Consider the following 11,408-nt stretch of genomic DNA (forward strand, 5'->3'; position numbering starts at 1 on the left):
ATTGCTATGACTGCCAGTATTATGTTGAATAAAAATAGTGAGAGTAGACATCCTTGTCTTGTTCCTGATTGTAGAGGAAAAGTTCTCTTTTCCCCATTGAGTATGATGTTTGTTGTGGGTTTTTTATAGAAGATCTTTAATTATGTTGAGTTATGTTCCCTATAAACCTACTTTGTGGAGGGTTTTTTTTTATCATGAATGGATGTTGTACTTTGTCAATTTTTTTTTCTGTCTGTTGAAATGATCATATGATTTTTATTATTTCTTTTTTTTAATGTGATATATCACATTGATTCATTTGTGAATATTGAACCACACTTTTTTTTTTTTAAAGATTTTTATTTATTTATTTGACAGAGAGAGATCACAAGTAGACGGAGAGGCAGGCAGAGAGAGAGGAGGAAGCAGGCTTCCTGCTGAGCAGAGAGCCCGACGCGGGACTCGATCCCAGGAACCTGAGATCACGACCTGAGCCAAAGGCAGCGGCTTAACCCACTGAGCCACCCAGGCGCCCCTTGAACCACACTGTAACCAGGAATAAACCCCACTTGATCATGGTAGAAATTCTTTTAATCTTTAGTATTGTTGGATTTGGTTTAGTGGTTTTTTGTTGAGGATTTTTGCGTTAACGTTTATTAGAGATTCTGACATGTAGATCTTATTTTAGTGGTGTCTTTTTCTGGTTTTGGTGTCAGTGTAATACTAATCTCATAGAGTCGATTTGCAAATTTTCCTTCTTCTATTTTTTGGAATAGTTTGAGAAACCATACTAACTCTTTAAAGGCTTTGGTAAATTCACCTGTGAAGCTCTTTAGTCCTGGATTTTGTTGGGATTTTTTGTTTAATGATTCAATCTCCTTGCTGGGAATTGGTCTGTTCAAATTTTATATTTTTTCCTATTTCACTTTTTGTAAGTTACATATTTCTAGAAATGGATCCATTTCTTCCAGGTTGTCTAACTTATTGGTAGATTTATTCATAGTATCCTCTTAAAATTGTGTTTCTGTGGTGTTGGTTGATATTTCTCTTCTTTATCAATTTCATTTATTTTTGACCTTTCTTTTTTTTTCTTTTTTTTTAAGATTTTATTTATTTATTTCACAAACAGAGTTCACAAGTAGGCAGAGAGGCAGGCAGAGAGAGAGGAGGAAGCAGGCTCCCTGCTGAGCAGAGAGCCCGATGCGGGGCTTGATCCCAGGACTCTGAGATCATGACCTGAGCTGAAGGCAGCGGCTTAACCCACTGAGCCACCCAGGCGCCCCTATTTTTGACCTTTCTTATGATTCTGGATAAAGGTTAATCAATTTTGTTGATCTTTTCAAAGAACAAACTCCTATTGATATTGATTTTTTTTCTTTTTAGTTTCTATGTATTTTTTTCTACTCTAATCTTTATTATTTCCTTCCTTCCACTGTTTTTCAAGCTTTGTTTATGGTGCTTTGTTTAATTGTTTAGGTGTAAGGTTAGGTTGTTTATTTGGGATTCTTTTTGGTTCTTGAGGTAGGCCTATATGGCTGTAAACTTCCCTCTTAGAACCACTTTTGCTTCATCCCCCAAATTTTATTTTATTTTATTATTATTTTTTTTTTCAGGGGAAAGCGCGAACGCAGTCCCCCACTTCCACAAATTATGCAGTCGAGTTTCCCACATTTGGGGAAATCGCAGGGGTCAGCACATCCGGAGTGCAATGAATGAGCCTTGCCCTGGGAAAACCACCTTCGTGATCATGGTATCTCCCCTGCCAGGTAAGTATGATCCCCCAAATTTTAGACTGTTTTTTTTTTTTTTTAAAGATTTTATTTATTTATTTGACATAGAGAGAGAAGCAAGAGCGAGCACAGGCAGACAGAGTGGCAGGTAGAGGCAGAGGGAGAAGCAGGCTCCCTGCCAAGCATGGAGCCCAATGTGGGACTCGATCCCAAGATGCTGGGATCATGACCTGAGCCAAAGGCAGCCGCTCAACCAACTGAGCCACCCAGGTGTCCCGACTGTTGGGTTTTTATTTTCATTTGTTTCCATGTACATTTTCATTTCTTCTTTTATTTCCTTATTGGCCCATTCCTTGTATATTGACATGTTATTTAATATCCCTGTACTTATGCTGTTTCTATATATTTTTTTCTTGTGATTGATATCTAGATTCAGTGTTGTGGTCAGAAAAGATGAATGATGTGACCCTGATTTTTTTAATTTGTTTGGATTTGTTTTGTGGTTTAATATGTGATCTATTCTAGAGAATGTTCCATGTGCACTTGAAAAGAATGTGTTGTGCTATTTTAGCATGGAATGTTCTGAATATATCTGTCAAATTCATCTGGTTCCATTGTATCACTCAAAGTCACTGTTTCCTTTGGTTTCCTGTTTGGATCATTTGTCTAACAATGTAAGTGGAGCCTTAAGTCCTCTACTATTATTGAATTACTATTATTCAGTTCCTTTATGCTCTTTTGTATTTGTTATGCATTTGAATGCTCCCATTTTGGGTGCATAAATACTTACAGTTGCTATATCTTCTTGTTGGATTCTCCCCTTTATTAATATATGTCCTTTTTTTAATCTCTTTTTATGGTCTATTTTAAAGTCTATTTTATCTGATAAAAGTATTGAAACTGGCTTTCTTTTGACATCCATTTGCATGGTAAACTTTTCTTCATCTGCTCACTTTCAATCTGGAGGTGATTTAGGTTTGAAATGAGTCTCTTATAGGCAGCAGTTAGATGGGTCTTGCCTTTTTTTTTATTTTTTAATTTCACTCCATCAACTTATGTCTTTTGACTGGATCTTTTAGTCCATTTAGATTCAAAGTAATTATTGATAGATATGTATATATTGCATTTTGTTACTTGTTTTGTGATTGTTTTTGTAGTTTTCTCTGATCCTTTCTTCTATTTCACTCATTCTTTTTTGCTGATTTTCATTAGTGAAATACTTGGATTTCTGACTACCTTTTTTAGTATCTATTAATGGTTTTTGAATTGTGGTTACCATTTGGATTGTATGTAACATCTTCTACATATAACAGTCTATATAAAGTTGATGGGCACTTAAGTTCAACACATTTTTTACTGCTCTCCTTTCTATGTTTTAAATATTTTTGTCATATTTTATATCCTTTTATTTTGTAAATCTTTTTACTGACATTTACAGAAATATTTTTATTGTTTTTGTGTTTCCTTCTTTTCATACTTGCACTTATGTTCTTTCCTTTCCACTCAAAGAATCCTTTTTTAATATTTCCTGAATGGCTAGTTTAATGGTCATGGACTCCTTTAGCTCTTCTTCCTCTGAGAGACCCTTTATCTCTCCTTCTATTCTGAATGATAGCCTTGCTTGATAGAGTATTCTTGGGTGTAGATTTTTCCTCTCAGTACTTTGAATATATTATGCCACTGTCTTCTGGCTTTCAAGGTTTCTGCTGAAAAAAAAAAAAATCTGCTTATTGTCTAATGGGGTTTCCCTTATTTCCTCTCTCTCGCTGCTTTTAAAATTTTTTCATTATCACTAATTTTTTTCATTTTGATTATTATGTGTCCTGATGTGGATCTCTTTTGGTTGATTTTATTGAGGGATTTCTGCACTTCCTGGATTTGCATATCTGTTTTTTTTTCCCTCAGATTAGGGAAGTTTTCATCTATTATTTCTCCAAATAAATGTTCTGTCCCCTTTTCTCTCTCCTCCTTCTGGGATCCCTATAATAGGAATGTTGATATGCTTGATGGACTCACTGAGTCCCCTAAGTCTATCCTCGTTTTGCAAAATTCTTTTTTTCTCTCATTTGTTCAGCTTGATTACTCTCCATTTCTCTGTCTCCTTATTCATTATCCTCCGTTCTTCCAGCCTGCTATTTTATTCCATCAAATGTCTTCTTAATTGCATATGATGTGTTCTTCATCTCTGATTTGTTCTTTTTTTTCTGATTTGTTCTTTTTTAATCAATGTGTTAAGTCATCTCACTGATGTCCACCACTATTTTCTCAAACCCAGTAAGTACCTTTATGATCATTATTTTAAATTTTCTCTCAGTCATTTTATTTATATCTGTTTTGTTTAGGTCTTTTGCTGTGGTTGTGTCTATTTTTTTTTTTTTTTAATTTGTGACATACTCATCTGTGTCCTTTCAACTAGGTAGCACTGGTCATCCTCCACAAGGGACAGTCAACCAGGGTGGAGACTTGGATTGGCTGGGGCCACTCTACAAAGCATGCAAGGATAAGTGGGGGCATGGCCCTGCAAGTTGTAGGTCTTATTCTCCACTAACTGTGGAGACCAGTCCAGTCAGAACCGCTTTGCCCAGCACATATGGGAAAGGTACATTCTTAAAGAGGTGTACATGTCTTCCACAGGAGGTTAAGAGATGCATTATTGGCAATGTTTGTGCAGGTTTTCTATAGGAGGGAATCTGCAGCATAGGGGTCTAGGGAGGGCAGAGTTTGGTAAAAGAAAGTTAGATAGTGAGTGTCTGAGCTGTTGTTTAGGATGAGGGGCAGGGAGAGAAATGGCACCTGCCAACTCCTTTGTTTCTGGAGAAGCCCCTCAGTGAACTCTGAGATTAGAATCTAACTCTTTTGTTAGTCCCAGGCACCTTTCAAACTGCTGCTTTGAAGCACTATCTGTATGGGCTGTTTTCTTTGCTATCCTTGCTTTCTATTTAAGGGCAGGGGCTCAGTTTCTTTTTATTTTTTTAAGCATTCAATTTTATTAACTTTGTCATATGTATATATCCATGAAACTATCACCACAATCAAGGTATTGAACATATCTAACACCACAAATGCCCCTTCTGCCCCTTGGATTTCCATTTCTTTTTCCAAACCACTCCATTGAGGCAACCACTGATCAGAGCTGAGCCAGCTGATTTTTAAAGTTCTAGGATTTAAGTCCTTCTGTTTGTAAGAACTCATGAAATTCAGCCCCTCTAATTTTCAAAGTCAAATGGTATGGGGATTTTTTTTTTCCCTTTGTACGCTTCCCAGTGTGCTAGTCAGTTTCTTGCCCCTTTCTACACTTGCAGCTCCTTCCCTTAGGTGGTTAGACTCACAGGGTTTAATATTCCATTAAGTCTTTGCCCTTGCTACACTCTTCAATGTGGTTTCTTTTTATGCATTTAGTTGTTGAGTTTATTTGACCAGTTTATGGGTCCTTTCTGGGTTGTTTGCTCTGGCACAAGGGTTATCTACTTGTATCCATGAGATGGAGTGAGTTTGAGAGCCTCCTACTCCACCATCTTCCCAAGAAGTCTCTGGGATACAGATTTTAAAGCATCAGTGACAGGACAACATTTATACTATTTTCCTTTAGACAATGAATATGCTTTATTCCAACAACTGGTGAAATTTTCAGTTCAATCTCATCTGTCATGAAATTATTTTTCCTAAATTATTTTAAGTTTTCATCTTTATTAATATCTCTATAAATTTATCTCCTTTTAGTACATTCCTCACTGATCTATAACATTTCCAAGGACTACACTAAAATCCATGCTATCTCACTGGAGGACACTTTCATTTGCTATTAACATGTATTGGTATTTTGGTTGTTCTTTTTCCCCCCATTATTTTCACTAATACAATTATTTAACTTTTTTTAAATTTGTTTTTTTGTTTTGGGTGTCAAATTTAATGATTTGTTACTTACACATAAAATCCAGTGTTCATCAATCACATTAAGTGCCCTCCTTAATACCCATCACTCATTTACCCCAATCCTACCCAACCTCTTCTCCATCAACACTCAGTTTGTTCTCTACAGTTAAGAGTCTCTTATGGTTTGCCTCCCTCTTTTCTTTCTCCTTCCCTTATGTTCATTTGTTTTGTTTTGTAAATTCCACATATGAGTGAAATCTTCTGGTATATGCCTTTGACTGATTTGTTTCACTTAGCATAATATACTCTAGCTCCTAATCATTGGAAAAGGCAAAATTTCATTATTTTTGAAGGCTGAATGATATTATATATATAGATAGATAGATATAGATATAGATATAGATATAGATATAGATATAGATTTCATCCTCTTCAATATTTCTTGCAGAACTGGCTGAATGGTCACAAACTTCTTTAGTTTTTGTTTGTCTGGGAAACTCTATCTCTCCTATTTTGAGTGAAAGTCTTGCTGGATAAAGTATTCTTGGGTGCATATTTTTCCCATTCAGTATGTTGAATATTCCTGCCACTTTCTTCTGACTTGCCAAATTTCTGTGGAGAGATTTGCTGCTAACCTTGACATCTTCCTTGTAGGTTAGGGATTTCTCTCTCTCTCTCTCTCTTTTTTTCTTTCTCTTTTCTTTTTTTTTTTCTTTTCCCCTGCTGCTTTCAGGATATTTTCTTTATCTTTGTATTTTGCAAATTTTACTAAGCCATATTTTTGTACTGGCCTGTTTTTGTTGATTTTGGTGGGAATTTTCTGTGCCTCCTGGATTTGGATGTGTTTCCTTCCCTGATTTGGAAAGTTTTCGGCCATAATTTGTTCAAATAATCCTGATCCTTTTTTCCTCCCTTCTGTTTCTGGGACTCATATAATACAAATGTTATTATACTTTATGGTGACACTGAATTCCCTTAGTCTACATTCATGATCTAGTATTCCTCTTTTCCTTTTCTTTTCAGTTTCATAATCTTCCACAATTTTATCTTCTGTATCACTGATTTGTTGTTCTGCTTTTTTCATCTTTGTGGTCATTTTATATAGTTTTGCATCTCAGTTATAGCATTTTTTTATTTCAGCCTGACTGGTTTTTAGGTCTTTTATCTCTGTAGTAAATGACTCCCTGATATCTTCTATGGTTTTCTCAAACTCAGCTAGTATTTTTATGATTGTTGTTTTAAATTGTGGTTCAGACACATTACTTACATCATTTTTTTTACATCCCTGACTAGGACCTCTTCTTGTTTCTTAAGTTCCTCCATCTTGGCATTTTGTCTAGATCTCTGCCTTCTCTGTGTTAGGAAAGGCCATTATGTTTCCTGCTCCTGAGAGAAATGGCTATATAAAGAAGTGGTCACATATTGTCCAGGCCCTGACTCTTCAGGAAGTGTTTCTGGTGTATGCTGTGTCTATCTGCTTTGTATTTTGTCTTCTCTTTCCCTCAGGTCAGTCCTCTGCAGAGTTTCCTTGCCTGCAGTGGGAAGGTTTGGACCTTGTCCAATGTGTAGTGAGTTTAAATAAAGTGTATTTTGTTCTGCTTGTTATAAGAAGCTAGATCCTATTTTGCCTAGAGCTGAAACTGTACAGCATTAAATGGTCAATAGACCTGTGGGTGTGAGGGGTTAATGCTAGCCTTTGGGGGAAAGGCCTGCTGCTTCTCTAATTCTTGGAGACATTTGCTCTAGTAAAGAAGCAACTGCAGAGTGAAGTAGGCGGGACATGTTATATGTGGTCCAAGCTTCCTCTGTGGATGCTGTGTTGCTTATTGCTATCAGCCCCTACTGATGGGTGAGTGTAAAAATGGCATCAGATGGCCCTTTCATCCCCAGAGAGAGTTTGGCTTGTAGTTATTCAGAAAGCCCTCAGAGAAGAGTGAACAATCTCCCCTCAGTTGTCTCAGCCTTTCCTCAGATTCCTGCCTTCAGCCTATGTCTGAGCCATCTGCCCACCTGGCAGTGCAGTGTTCCAATGTGTTGTCTAAGATGCATCTGGGTTTCAAAACTAAATTTTAGGGGTGTGGTACAGCATGGACCTGTGCTGATCCTCTGGAGGAGGTTGTTGCTGCACTGGAGTTCATGCTGTTTTGTTTCAGAAAGACAGCTGCATGAGTGTACAGGGGCTTGGAAAGTATGTGAATGAAAAAGCTGGTGTCCAAGGCACTTGGATGGCTCAGTGGGTTAAACTTTTGCCTTCACCTCGGGTCATGATCTCAGGGTCCTGGGATTGAGCCCCCGTGTCAGGCTTTCTGCTCAGCAGGGAGCCTGCTTCCCCTTCTCTCTCTGCCTGCCTCTCTGCCTACTTGCGATCTCTATCTCTGTCAAATAAATAAGTACAATATTAAAAAAAAAAAGTTAGTGTCCAAGTTACCTGCCCTTAGGAGCTGCCTGTGTTCCTATGCTAATGAACAGGGCAACTTGATGGCACCCATTGGCAATTTTGTCCCAGGAGAGGCAATGCCACATCTCCCAAATGGACTCCAAGAAGGAGATTATCTCTCCCAGTGTGACTAAAGGAATCTTCAGACCACATTATCTGGTCCTGGGCCTCTGTGCTCCTTCACAGAAGTGTCTCTACACCCACCAGGCTCCACCCCCATGATGGCACAGACTTCTGAAACTTCAGACTTTGAGCTCCACTGCTTATAAAACTTGTGCTTATCAGCCCCTCTCATTTACACCATCCATGGTTTGGGAGAAGTGTTTTTCTTGTGCAATTCCCTGAATTCTGCTCACTTATGCTCTCTGCCTCACTCTTCTCTCCCTGATCAGGGCTCCCTCCCCACACAGCACTGGTGATTCTTTTCTCCCCTAAATCATGTCTCCACACTTCTTACCTTCCACAATGTGGCCTCTTTTCTACCTCTGGTTGTGCAGTTTGTTTTCTCAGTACTTAGATCAATTTCCTGGGTGTTCAAAATGATTTGATATTTAGCTATGTTCCACAAGTGAAGCAAGCATGATGTCCTCCTACCACTCCATCATCTTAACTTGTCCTTTGCAATTATTAAACTCTTGATTTAGTATATTTTGGCCGTCATCCCATACTGTGACTTACATTCATATATATGTATATATATGCTTAAAATATAAACATGCTAAGAATTTGTGAGTATAAAGTATAAATATATATACTCAAAATTACTTAGTATGGAATTCATATTTTTATTAAACTACCTCAGTGTACAAAACTTTATTCATTGCATTTTGTATTTTATAACTCATTTCATTTTGAAAAACATCCACCTCTATATTTCAAAATACCTTTGTGAAGTTAAAGGAAATAAATTTTTGTGTAGAGGATAGAAAGATATAGATAAAAACAGATAGATGATAGATAGGTAGGTAGACAGATAAGAGAGAGAGAGAGGTTCACTGGCTTTGTGCTGGGGCATAAAAAATAATCTGAAACACGCACATGACACAATCTGATATATAAAATGGCAATCCTCACAAAGAGTGACAAGTAAAATAAATTACTCAGTAAATGCTTAAAGTGATCCACCCTAAAATAATAAATAAATAAATAAATAATAAAACTGCATTGCTACAGACTAAGATTATAAAATGAAGAATTAAATCTGCCAGTGTTTCCTTTTTTTTTTGTTTGTTTTGTTTTGTTTTGTGACCCTGGACAAGGAAGTTTCACAAGTCATTACCAGATCACACACTTGGAAGACTTCCATGTCCACTTAGTGAACCACTTGATCAGCTTTGAGGGCAAAGGCAAGATAAACAGAGTTGTCAGAACAAACACAAATCTACTGGGTTACGACTAGAACTATTTTTAATCATTTTAGAAAAATAGTGTTTGAAGGAGTCTATTCTATTGTATGTTTAATTACCAACATCTCTTTTTTGAGCCATATTTCTAAAAATAAAAATGACTATTAATCATTGATTAGTTGTAGGTTTTATCATAATTGAAATCTAATGACCTAATCATTATGTTCCAGTTCCAAGCTAATTGCTTAATATTTTTATGTCAATATGATAGAAGTCAATAAATATTGTGTGTTTTATTATATTATAGCAATATTATGCTGATGGGTTTTTAAAGAAGTATATAGAAATTGGTCAAAAATGCATGCTTTCCCCTTTCTAACCCTTCTTATGCAAATATCTAATCATTTCTATGATTCTTTTTTTTTTAAGATTTTATTTATTTATTTGATTGAAAGAGAGATCACAAGTAGACAGAGAGGCAGGCAGAGAGAGGGGAAGGGAAGCAGGCTCCCTGCTGAGCAGAGAGCCCAATGCGGGACTCGATCCCAGGACCCTGAGATCATGACCTGAGCCGAAGGCAGCGGCTTAACCAGCTGAGCCACCCAGGCGCCCCATTTCTATGATTCTAACTGAAATATTTTTTCAGCAATCCTTTTTTTACCCTTATATTGTCAAATCTAAATGTTAATGCCCTCTTACAGTTTTGTCTTTTCTTTACATTTTTTCTGTAATTAAAAATGTATAGATATTTAATTAAAAATCTGATTTTTATATCCTCACCAAATGATACATTTTTATGAGTAGAGAGGACAGTTTTTACTCTCTAGTATACCCAGAGACAAAACACAGTGAATCACACATGAAAAATAGCCAATACATTTGTTGAATTACTATATCTCTGTTTATTTTCCTACAATGAAAATAAGAGATAAATATAGTTTATTTCTGTAAAATATCCACTTTTGGAGAAGATGCTTATTACCATAATGATACTTCATATTTCTGATATATTTTCATTATAATATCACCTTCACATTTCTCTTAAAGGAAAGGACTATCAGAGTGGCTGGAGTGGGGGCTTAATGCAATGAGTGTCTCTTAATGTAACAAGATTCTCAAATTCTTGGTCAAGAGTGTGTCCTAGAGAAAATGTCTTAAATCATTATTAATCAAATTCAGATTTGTATGAGTAAAATTTTCAGAGGTTTTGGCATTAGGATGAGTTAGGATAAAGCAATATGGAATAATAGGGAAAAGAAAGAAAAGAAGAAGAAAAGAAAAGAAAAGAAAAGAAAAGAAAAGAAAAGAAAAGAAAAGAAAAGAAAAGAAAAGAGAAAAGAAAAGAAAAGAGGGGCATCTGGGTGGCTCAGTGGGTTAAAGCCTCTGCCTTCAGCTCAGGTCATGATCCCGGGGGTCCTGGGATCGAGCCCCATATCGGGCTCTCTGCTCAGTGGGGAGCCTGCTTCCTCCTCTCTCTCTCTCTGCCTGCCTCTCCGCCTACTTGTGATCTCTCTCTCTCTGTGTCAAATAAATAAATAAATTCTTAAAAAAAAAAAAAGAAAGGAAAGAAAAGAAATTAACTCAGCTTTAAAGTACAGGTATGTTTTAGTGAAATTAAGTTACATGTCCGTGCATCAATCAAGAGGAGTACAAGGCTTTATGACATGAATTTATTTTGATAGTGTAAGCCTTCAAATAGAATTTTATAGAAATAACAACAGTCTGACAAATAACAGAGTTCAATTAGTTTTTCTTGCCTATATCTAGCATTTAAATAGGTCAGTATGGAGATTTTAGATTGCTTTATATAATCTGAAAAAGATAACAATATGTAGACCCAACAAGCTATTGACAAATAATTGAATGAGTTTATGTTATTGTATTCTTCCAAGTATATTTTAAATACTTTTTTTTTAAATCACAGAATACAATCTAATTTACTAAGATAAATTTTCTTTGGCCCTGCATTAAAATTAAGTCATTTTTTAGTTTGTAATTTTGAATAAGGCTGCAAAAATCAGCAGTTCTCTGTTTCTGGCAATA

General features: G+C 36.2%; 1 non-coding gene across 1 annotated transcript; it reads right to left on the reverse strand.

The window, feature by feature from the left end:
- Positions 1-1,589: 1,589 nt before the first annotated feature.
- Positions 1,590-1,753, reverse strand: LOC125080311 (U1 spliceosomal RNA). Its single transcript, XR_007121332.1, has one exon. It is a non-coding gene; the product is annotated as a U1 spliceosomal RNA (small nuclear RNA).
- Between the last annotated feature and the right edge of the window lie 9,655 nt (positions 1,754-11,408).

The sequence above is a fragment of the Lutra lutra genome, chromosome 10 (genome assembly GCF_902655055.1).
Source record: "Lutra lutra chromosome 10, mLutLut1.2, whole genome shotgun sequence".
Taxonomy (NCBI): Eukaryota; Metazoa; Chordata; class Mammalia; order Carnivora; family Mustelidae; genus Lutra; species Lutra lutra.